The following is a 12,114-nucleotide window of genomic DNA, read 5'->3' as shown; positions in this document are numbered from 1 at the left end:
AAGATTCTGTGCAGATTCCAATTCAGAGAAGTCGGGTCCCAAGATTCCATCCGGACAGACTTGTCTAGAGTCCGGACGCTCATCAGTCAACAACATCCATCTGGATGACGTGGCAATACCGTCCGAACTCCCATCAATGTCGAGAAGCTTCGAATAGTTCAAGGTTGCATCCGTCCGAACATCATGGCAACACATTCGGACGCCAGTCCTTATTATGAAAATTGCGTGCAGCAGAAGTGCAACTGTCTGAATGCTAGGGCAACACCGTCCGGGCGTGGCCTTATTCAGGAAAGAATTTCAGCACTTTATGGAAAGCTGGTTGCACAGTTCACCGTCCGGATGGCCATAGCTTGTGTCTGGACTCCGCCTAGAGAAAACCGAATCAGAGTCGATTTAGGTCTTCTGTAGCTTATAAATAGAAGTCTCTAGGCATGTAATTTGTATGAATTCAGTATTGAATTCTTCTATACTTAGAGAAGGTGTTTATATAGATATTGTGAAGGACTGCTAGCTCTCTAAGGGTTGTCATTGTGCTATTACTGTGCTCATCATTGAAGTTGTTAGTATTTTATATTGGTAACATTCTGGTTGACAAAAACACTTTATGTAACAGTTGCTTTTTAACAGGATTTCGGTTCTATTATGAGTTTTCAAGTAATATGGACAGTGTCTCTTTTCATGCCTTGTGTCTTGATGTGCGTTTTAAAGAGTACTCGCAAGCGCACGAATCGTTTGCAATATAGTGTGTGCAAGTGCGAGGTCGAATCCACAGGGAAATGGTCAAATATTGGTGTCTTGTTTAATCAACCTCATTTTAACCTAGTTCCAAAGGTTTGAAGATTGATTCAAGAACAAAAGACTAAATAAAAGAGATGGAATGAAATATGCAAATTAAAAGGAACTAAAGCTAAGGAATCCACCCAACCAAATCTAACAACTCACACTCTTGGTTTCCACTTGAACACCTAAAGAACATTAAGCTTAGGGTGTCATTCAAGTTTCTCAACCATAAACCCTAGAACCATTAAATGAATCAAACACAAAGACAAATCACAAAGAGTACCAATTTGAAATCAAATCATCCAATGTATCATTCAATCACAATGGATATCATCATTCAAACCAATAAAACAATATATCCATTGGTTGAAACACATCAAATGTCCTATTTCCACCACTAACCACATTCATTGCAAAAGATAAAGCATTAAATGAATGGAGCTTGAACAACTAATATGATATATCATTAAATGTGGAAGTGGTACATCAAGAGTGTGAGTGTCATCAGTGGAAAGGTTTCATCCTCAACCTTAGTTGAGGTTACTAGCCTTCCATGACTAAGAACACCACAAGAACATGATGAACAACCATGGAAATAAAAGAAAAGCTTTACAAAGATAAAATGTCTAAGAACAAAAACTACTGAAATACACTACAAAATGCACGAAATTAAACCTATCTACTGGTTTCTACTCTTCCAACAAGGAGGCATGGCTATGGCTTTTATAGAAGAAAACAAGGGCTAGAAACCCATGTAAAATGACTCCTCTACCCTCCTCTAGGGTTCCTCTCTTGCTAGAGACAACCAAGAACACGAAACCAGCGTGTTCTGCTGCGAAAATCAGAGGGAGAGTTGCTTCTTGTCGTGGAGGAGCTTCTGATTGGGTGTTCTGGCGCGCTCTGCAAAAGCAGGTTCTGGGAAAATTCGATCGATCGACTTCGGGCAAAGTTTCGATCAATCGATTTTTTAAGTTCGATCGATCGACTTTTCAGGACCTCCGAATTTCCAGTCATTTCCTTATGAAATTTGTCATTCCTCTCTTATTGTCCTACAGAAACAGAAAACACAAAAACTAACCAAAACATTATAAAATAACAAGGCTAAAGGTCTAACTAGTGCAAATCAAGGGGTCCAAAATACACAATATTTGGCACTCATCATGTCTGATCACAGGTTTCAAGAAGATGTACATGAACATTACATGCAATTTCAAGTCAGAACAGCCGATTCCTGTGCAACCGTCCGGATGGGCCTTTGAAGGCATCCGAACACCCCATAGTGTCTAGAAACTTCAGTGTTGCAGCTGTTCGGACAACCAAGCTACACCATCCGGATGCTAGGTCAAGCTACTCCGAGTTCGACACGGTGTTGGATTTCAGACAACACTATTTGGGAAGGTTCTGCCAAACGTCCGGACGACATGGCAACACGTCCGGATGCTACCAGTGTTTTAGAATATTCCAAGTCTCCTTTACAGATGCGGAAATTAGTGACAGCGTTGACCATCCGGACGCTCAGTCAAGCCGTCCAGACGTGGTCCTGTTTTGGGAAGAATATCGCTATTCTAGAAAGGCGATCGCAGAAGACCGGTCAGATGCAGCTAAGTGACCGTCTGGATACTACTCACCAAAGTCCGAATTTGAACAGAATTAGGTTTTCTGTAAACCTATAAATAGATGACTCTAGGCTTGTATTTTGATAGAATTTAGTATCAAATTTCAGAGTGCTTAGAGAGAGTGTTTAGGAAGAATTGAAGATCTGCTAACTCTCTAACCGTTGCCAATGTGTGCTCAACTGTTCGTGTGAAGTCCATCTTAGGGGTTGGCCATAAGGTAAATGATTCTATTGAAGACCCTTTCAAGTAGGAAACTTGGTTGGGAAGCATTCACGATGGGTTTCGTGCCAGAGTCATAGGGACGATTGCTGCATTGGGGTATGTGAGTGTTAATTTCTATGTACTAGCTTTATCTTCTGAATAATGGATATCCAAGGTTTGGCTGCCCCCGAGTGGTTTTTCTCTTCACAGAGTTTCCACTTCGTCAACAAAATATTTATCTCTTTTAAATTCCGCAATTTAAATATTTTGTTGCACACTATCACACACTTGGTATATTAGAAGTCAAATTTATTTTTCAGAAGTCTATCTTAGGGAGGAGCCCTAAGGTAAAGGAATCCATAGAAGAGCATGCTTTGTATTCATTCAGATATTTCTAACAAGCCTGACTTAATTGTTAATGATTTGAGTGCTTCTACTTCACATGCTTCTGATTCGGAATTAGATTCTATTGTTATTAAGCCTGTGATAGTAGACACTGCTTGTTTGGATAATTCTGAAAATTGTTGCTTAAATAATTGTGTGAAGCCTAAATCCAAAGATACAAGTACACAAACTCATGGTAAGTTTGTCCCTACTTGTCACAATTGTGGGAAGGTTGGTCATATTAGACTAAATTGTTTTTTGTTAAAATCACACAGATCTTGGATTAAGCAAGATGCTCCGAGGAAAGGTAAAGTTGAAAAACCTTCCTTATCTAAATATGTCCCTCCACATAGGAGACATATAAAAGGTAAGGACAGTGTTATTTGTAAGAATGCTAACCTACAATCTGTAGAGATTGTCAAGAAGCATTCAAACAAAAGAAGCCTGCCAACTTGTCATCACTGCGGCATCACGGGTCACATTCGACCCAAATGTCCACAGCTCCAGGTTCAGAAGTCGAAGGTTCAGAGGGAGCTGCCAGCAAGGGCTACATCAGGCACTCTACCTCCGATGACACATTAGGCTCCACAACATCAGCAGAAGTTTGTTCTTGCCAATCAGACTGGCAAACCAAAGAAGAAAAAATCAAGGCGCTACAAGAGAAAGCCATAGAAGCTCAATAGCAACCATGGCTATAAAGGGTTGCTGAGCTTGATGCAAGGTATGCTAAGAAGTATGGACAACATGGACAAGACCCGTAAACCACCTCCACGGGTCAAGCAGGTATGGGTCAAGAATGATAAGACCATTTACCCCTTGAAGGGGAGTGGACTCACCTAGTAAAGGTGAAGTCTCACCATACCTAGGATTTTGGTTCCTAAATCCTGGTGCATGTCAGGTATATTTGCATTGCATTGTTTAGCATATCACATCTTATTCATGCCTTGCATTCTGTTTGAGGAATCATATTTTCTATCCCCATATTTTCTCTTGTTGTCTTGAAAAAACTTCTGCATGTACTTTCTAGGGATGACAGAGAAAGCACGTCACTACTTTTCTGTCTTGGTAATTTCAAACCTCTCTCTTTGAGGTCAGTTTTGCTCTTATCTTACATGTTAGGACTAGATGTTATTTCTTTTCTCCATAAGCATGTTTTTATTGTTTTTGTGTTTATTTTTTTTTCAACAATTAAAAAAAAAAAAATTAGGGGAGAAGATGCAGAATTTTTATTTTATTTTTTTATAGCTTTTTAGATATTGCATGTGTTTTTGCCTTATATTTCAGTTCATTATGTATTGATTAAATATGCTTTTATATGATTGAGAGTTTATGTCTAATATCTGCGAAGCTTTCATGTTGCATCTTAATGTTAGATAGTTGATTTTCTCATGCGATGAAAAATGTGCACTATCCAAAGCTCCCCTAAGGTACATTTTTTTTACTATTTGATTTCTAACTTCTGGAAATTCTATCTTGAGAGATATGTTTTTGCTAAGATGGTCAAGTTGACCAACTCGCCAGTTGAACTTAGAACTTAAAAATTCTAGCATTCTCTCTAGGTTGCAGCACTAAGTGATAAAAAACATTCAAAAATGAATAAATATGGATAAATAAAAAGATCCACTACTTTTGTGCTATAAATTTGTTCTTGAACTTGTCCCTATAAAAATAGTCAGTGATCAAATCATTGCGGAAATAGACAGTCACTAAAGGACTAAGTAAAAGAAAAGTTTTGCATCTTAGGGGGAATGTATTAGATGAGGGTGGCTAGGCCCTAATAAGATAATGTTTGACTTTTGACTGATCTAACATTGATTTTCTATCTTGTTTAGAAAATCCAGTTGTTTTAAATCATATCAGCAAACATCATACCTTATTGAGAAAGCTTTCACACACACGCGCATAATATGAATTAAGTCATCTATTTAAAATTTTATCTGCAGGGAATTTTATGCTCATTGATTACTTGACTCTCAATTATATCTTTGCATATTTTTGAATTGCTATTTGACTGCTTTATCAATTGATTATACATGCATGTTCTGAAGCTATTTTTAAGAAAAATATTTTTTCTACAAATTTTGCTCCTGTTTCAGATTTTCAATGTGAAGCGTCCGGACGGTTAAGTGATACATTCGGACACGTGCAGTCCTACCAATTGCTATTCTAGCAGTGGACCGTCCGGACGAGTGTGTACCACATCTGGACACGATCTTTACAGGTATTTTTCTACCACTTCCTTTCTCAACCAGTCACACACCACTGCATTTTTATTGATTTATCATGACATGTTGTGTATTTTTCTTGCGGTTTTCTCCCGAGATTTTGGCATTCTCTGCACATCTCTTCTCATTCCATGATCTTCTTTGTGTCTTCCTTTGTTCCTTTAAGTTTTTGTGTTTTCAGAATATTGGAATATTTGTTGGGATACTTTCTTGAGATATTGTGCATGAAAAAATCCTATTTTGTTTGCGTGCAGGGTTGAACTTGATATTTATGCCTTATAAATTGTTGCATTGCTTCTATTTTTCTTTGGCATCCAATTGACAGCCGTCATAATACCACGTTGTTTTTGGAACTAACAGGATCTGATTCTTCTTGGTAGTGGTATTTTTAGAGATATTTTTGTTTAATTTTGTTTCAGAAATATTTCATCCAACGGCTCCCAGCACAGTGTGCAACAGATAGATCCTTTGGAAAATTAATTTTGTTTGAGGTCATATGTTCAAAATTTCTAAAGGTCTCAGGATTTAAGATGAGCTTTTTCCCTCAACTCATGCACAAGCCTTCCGTAGCATCTTCCTCAAATCTATATTAGTTAGAGGTTCAATGGTAAATCTTCTCATTTATCTTGCAGACCAATTGCTTAGAGGATGTCAATCTGTGGATAACCAGGTTCAGGCTTTGCAAAATCAAGTGACTAAAGTTTTTTTTAATCTATGGTTCCCGACTTCCGGAGCTAGAAGCCGAAGTAGTACAAATCCAGCTTTTTGTATGGATTTCTCTCCGTTACTTGCTTTTAGTGGATCAGCAGGATTTAGTACTTGGAGGGATTTTGTTCCTTTCTTTTGGGGGCTACTGGTAGACACGTCTCTTTATCCTTGTTATTTTTGGATTTTAGAACATTTTGTCTGGCATTTTATATACTCTGTTTAACCTTGTCCTGTTGAGACATTAAGGGGGAGTATTTTGTATCTGTGGTTTTTCTATACTCTGTTTCCCTTTGTCTTTTTGAGACAAAAATGGAGAGTATTTTTTGTTTTAGACCGGGATTGTATTTTTAACCGGTCAAGTGATTTTTCTCCTAGAATGGCCAAATGGGGAGTTTGTTAGTTTGTGATTGGCTGCATTCTGTTTGACAAAATCACTAATATGTAATGTTGCTTCATAATCAAGGATGATATTATATTCAGATTCTTTAATTCAGATATGTGCTTCAAAATGCTTCAAGAAAATTCTGTGCAGATTCCAAGTCAGAGAAGTCAGATCCCAAGATTCTGTCCAGATGTTCATGTCTAGCGTCCGGACGCGCATCAGTGAAGTAACATCCGTTCGGACGTCCATTGGTGTCTAGAAGCTTTGAACAGTTCAATGTTGCATCCATCCGGACGTCATGGCAACACGTTCGAACGCTATTCAAAGTTTGAGGAGATTTCAACATTCTAGTGCATCCGTCTGGACGACGTGGCTATACCGTCTGGACACCAGTCAGAGTTCAAGGAGAATTAGGTTTTCCTACACAGACATAGATATGGGAAGACAGCTGCATACGTCGGGACGACAGGTCTACACGGTTCAGAGCCATCCTTGATAAGGCAAGACGTGGAGAAGAATTGCAACCGTTCGGACAACAAGCCTACACCATCCGGACGCATGTCCTTATTATGAAAATTGCGTGCAGCAAAAGTGCAAAAGTTCGAACACTAGGGCAGCACCTTCCAGATGCGGCCTTATTCAGGAAAGAATTTTAACGCTTTAGGAAAGCCGGTTGCACAGTTGTCCGTCCGGACGCTCTCAGCTACCGCCCGGACCCCACCTAGAGAAATCAGAGACAGACTCGATTTATATCTTCTTAGCCTATAAATAGAGGCCTCTAGGCATGTAATTGGCATGAATTCGGTATTGAATTCTTCTGTACTTAGAGAAGGTGTTTAGGTAGATATTATGAAGATCTGCGAGCTCTCTAAGGGTTGCCGATGTGTTGTTGGTGTGCTCGTCAATTGAAGTCTATCTTAAAAATGAGCCCTAAGGTAAAGAAATCCATAGAAAACCCCTTCAAGTAGGAGACTTGGTTGGGAGGCGTTTACATTGGGTTATATGTCAGAGTGCTAAATACGATCGCTCCATCGGGTATGTGAGTGTTATTGTCTATATACTAGCTTTGTCTTCTAATAGTGGATTTTCTGAGTTTGGCTGCCCCGGAGTGGTTTTTCTCTTAACTGAGTTTCTACTTCGTTAATAAAATAATTGTGTTATTTAAATTTCGCATTTACATTATTTTGTTCCTTGTTGCACACGCACACGGTTAAATTAGAAGACATCTTTATTTTTCACATTGCATTGTTTATCATGTCACATCTTATTCATGCCTTGCATTCTGTTTGAAGAACCATTTATTTTATCCCCCATATTTTCTCTTGTTGTTCTGAGAAATTTCTATAGGTACTATTTGGGGATGACAGAAAAAGCACATCAGGCTGCTGTTTTTCTGTCTTGGTAAATTCTAAACCTTTCATGTGAACAGGTTTGATTTTATCACACATGCTAGGAAGTGTTTGCGCATTTATTTTCATCTAGCATGTTTTTGTTGTTTTTCTATCTTCTTTTTCAACATTAAAATAAATAAATAAATAAATTGGGTAGAAGATGTGGAAATTTTTTATTTTTTATTTTGATAGCTTTTCAGATATTGCATGTCTTTTTACCTGATACCTCAGTTCATTGTGCATTGATTGAATATGCTTATATATGATTTAGAGTTTATGACTGATATCTGCTAAGTTTTCATGTGCATCTTAATGCTAAATAGTTGCTTTTCTCATGCGATAAAAAATTATGCACTATCCAAAGCTCCCCTAAGGTACATTTTTTACTCTCTAATTTTTGGCTTTTGAAAATTTTGATAAGAGAGATATTTTGTACTAAGATGGTAAAATTGACCAACTCGCTAGTTGAACCTAGAACCCATAAATTCTGGCATTTTTTCTAGGTTGCAGCACCAAGTGATAAAAAACATTCAAATTTCAGTAAATATGGATAAATAAAAAAGATCCACTGCTTATTGTTCTATAAATCTGTTCTTGAACTTGTCCCTATAAAAATAGTCAGTGACTAAATCATTGCAGAAATAGACGGTCACTAAAAGACTAAGTAAAAAAAAAGTGTTGCATCTTAGGGGGAATGTATCTGATGAGGGTGACTAGGCCTTAGTAAAATAAGGTTTAACTTTTGACTGATCTCACATTAATTTTCTCTCTTGTTTAGAAAATTCAGTTGCTTTGAATTATATTAGCAAACTTCATACCTTCTTGAGAAAGCTTTCACACACACACGCACTGCATGAGTTGAGTAATCTATTTAAAATTTCTATTTGTAGGAAAATTTGTGCTGGTTGAATATTTAACTCTCAATTATATCTTTGCATATTTTTGATTTACTATTTGACTGTCTTAGCAGTTATTTATACATGCGTGTTCTGAAGCTAACTTTAGGGAAAATTATTATTTCTGCAATTTTTTCTCTGTTTTCAGCTTTTCAGTGTGAAGCGTCCGGACGAACTTGGCTTACAGTCCGGATGTGTGCGGTCCTGTCAATTGCTAATCTGGCAAGTGGACCGTCCGGACGCATTGGTATAATGTCCAGATGAGATCCTTACAGGTTCTTATCCGTCTCTTTGCTTTCTCTGCCATCTGCACACCACTTCATTTTTATTGATTTATCATGTCACATTGTGTGTTTGTCTCGAGGATTTCTCTCGAGATTTTGGCATTCTCTACACATCTCTTCTCATCCATGGTATTTGTTGTGTCTTCCTTATTCTTTTAAGTTTTTGTGCTTTTTAGAAGATTGGAATATTTGGGGTAATTACCTTTTCCCCCCATTAACTACCAGTCATTGTTAACATGCCCCCATGAATTGACACCTCGACCAAAAGAGAGTATCAAACTACCAACTTTACATATTTTGCCCCTTTCCATCAGTCTAATTCGTAAAAAGACTTAAATACCCTAACTCAAATTCAAAAATGACATAAATGCCCTCAACTTTTTTAAATATATTAATTTTAATATTTTTTTTATTAATTACTGTTGGAGGGCATTTTGGCCTTTAAACCAAATGAACGCCCAAAAATGGCATATTCCGTCCAAGTTAACGGGATTCCCTGACGGAAGGGGGCAAAGTATGTAAAGTTGGTAGTTGGATACTCTCTTTTGGTCGAGGTGTCAGTTCATGGGGGCATGTTGACAATAACTGGTAGTTGATGGGGGGAAAAGGTAATTACCCCGGAATATTTTCTTGAGATATTGTGTATGAAAATCTTTTTCTGTCTACGTGTTGGGTGGATATTGATATATCCGTGCTATTTGGATTGCTATATTTGCTTTTGTAATTCTTGTGTATCCAATTGCCAGCTGTCATAATACCACATTCTTTTTAGAACTAACAGGAACTAATATTTCTTTGTGGTGTTATTTTTAGATAGATTTATATTTAATTTCTTCAGGAATATGTCGTCCAACAGCTCCCAACACAATATTTGACAGATGGATCCTTTGAAAAACTGACTGTTGCTGAAGTTATATGTTTAAATTTCCAAAGGTCTCCGGGTTTAGATGAGCTTGTTCCCTAACTCATGCAGAGTCTTCCGTACTATCATTTCTCTAGATTTGCACTAATTAGAGGTTCAATGGTGAATCTTCTCTTTTATCTTACAGACCAGTTGCCTAGAGGATTTCAATCTACGGATGATCAGTTCAGGCTTTACAGACTCAAGCGACTGAAGGTTTTTTTTTTCAGTCTATGGTACCCGGCTTCAAGAGCTAGAAGCCGATGTAGCACAAATCCAGCTTATTGCATGGATTTCTCTCCGTCACTTGCTTTTAGTGGATCAACTGGATTTGATACTTAGAGGATTTTTGTTCCTTCCTCTATTAGTTGTTCTACAAAACTCTAATTATTTGGGCTACTTGCAGACACTTCTCTTTATCCTTGTTATTTTTGGATTTTAGAACCTTCTGTCTGGGATTTTATATACTCTGTTTACCCTTGTCTTGTTGAGACATCAATGGGGAGTATTTTATAGCTGTGGTATTCATACTCTATTTTATCCTTTGTCCTTTTGAGACAAAAAGGGGGAGTAAATGTTAGTTTTTAGACCGAGATTGTATTTTTAACCAGTCAAGTGATTTTTGTCCCAGAATGGCCAAAGGGGGAGTTTGTTAGTTTTTGATTGGCTGTATTCTGTTGACAAAATCACTATCATGTAATGTTGCTGCTTTCACAGGGATATCGTATTTTCTAGAGTCTTCAGTTTATCAAAATTTATATCTTTAAAGATGGAAAGAGCCTTATTATAACAAGTTTAGTGTCACAAACATGAAGAAGGCTATTTCAGAAGTTCTAGGAAGATTCTGTGCAGATTCCAACTCAGAGAAGTCGAATCCCAAGATTCTGTCTGGACAGCCTTGCCTAGAGTCCAAACGCTCATCAGTCAACAACATCCATCCGGATAATGTGGCAATTGTAACGACCCACCCCCAATGACACAATATTATCCGCTTTTGGCTCCCCATACCAGACTTCCCAGGAGGTCACCCATCCTGGGATTGCTCTCGCAGAAGCACGCTTAACTGCGGAGTTCTGATAGGTTCATGGCCATCACGGCTTTAAAACGCGTTGTGTCATAAAGGGTGCATTTATACATATAAGCACATCTTCATTCCCAGGCGATGTGGGACGTCACAATCACCCCCTCTTTGGACCCAGCGTCCTCGCTGGCGACCCTCATGGGATCACCCCATTCTTGGCGTCCCAGCGAGTGCCCGCCGGCGACCCTCATGGGCTTGTGCACGCTCCCACCATCTCAGGCTGGGCAATGGCTCTAATACCATTTGTAACGACCCACCCTCAATGACACAATATTGTCCGCTTTTGGCTCCCCATACCAGACTTCCCAGGAGGTCACCCATCCTGGGATTGCTCTCGCAGAAGCACGCTTAACTGCGGAGTTCTGATAGGTTCATGGTCATCACGGCTTTAAAACGCGTTGTGTCATAAATGGTGCATTTATACATATAAGCACATCCTCATTCCCAGGCGATGTGGGACGTCACAATAGCGTCCAGACTCCCATCAGTGTCGAGAAGCTTCGAATAGTTCAAGGTTGCATTCGTCCGGACACTCTTCAGAGTTCGAGAAGATTCCAGCATTCCAATACATCCGTTTGGACGACGTGGCAATACCGTCTGGACGCCAATCAGAGTTTGAGGAGAATTAGGTTTTCCTTTGCAGACACAGTTATGGAAAGACAGCTGCATCCATCCGGACATCAGGTCTACACCGTCTGAATGCTATCCTTGATAAGGCAAAACGTGGAGAAGAATTGCAACCGTCCGGACGTCAGGGCAACACCTCTGGATGCCAGTACTTATTATAGAAATTGCGTGCAGCAGAAGTACAATCATCCAGATGCTAGGGCAACACATTCTGGACACGGCCTTATTGAGGAAAGAATTTCAATGCTTTATTTAAAGCCGATTGCACAATTCACCGTCCGGACGGCCTTAGCTTACGTCTGGACTCCGCCTAGAGAAAACCGAATCAAAGTCGATTTAGGTCTTTTGTAGCCTATAAATAGAGGCTTCTAGGCATGTAATTTGTATGAATTCAGTATTGAATTCTTCTGTACTTAGAAAAGGTGTTTAGGTAGATATTCTGAAGAACTGCTAGCTCTCTAAGTGTTACCGTTGTGCTGTTGTTGTGCTCATCATTGAAGTCTATCTTAGGGAGGACCCTAAGGTAAAGGAATCTATAGAAGACCCCTTCAAGTAGGAGACTTGGTTGGGATGTGTTCACGTTGGGTTATGTGTCAAAGTGATAGATACGATCGCTACATATGGGTATGTGAGTGTTA

The sequence above is a fragment of the Alnus glutinosa genome, chromosome 12 (assembly GCF_958979055.1).
Source record: "Alnus glutinosa chromosome 12, dhAlnGlut1.1, whole genome shotgun sequence".
In the NCBI taxonomy this organism is placed as follows: Eukaryota; Viridiplantae; Streptophyta; class Magnoliopsida; order Fagales; family Betulaceae; genus Alnus; species Alnus glutinosa.
Note: the sequence above shows the minus strand (reverse complement) of the source record.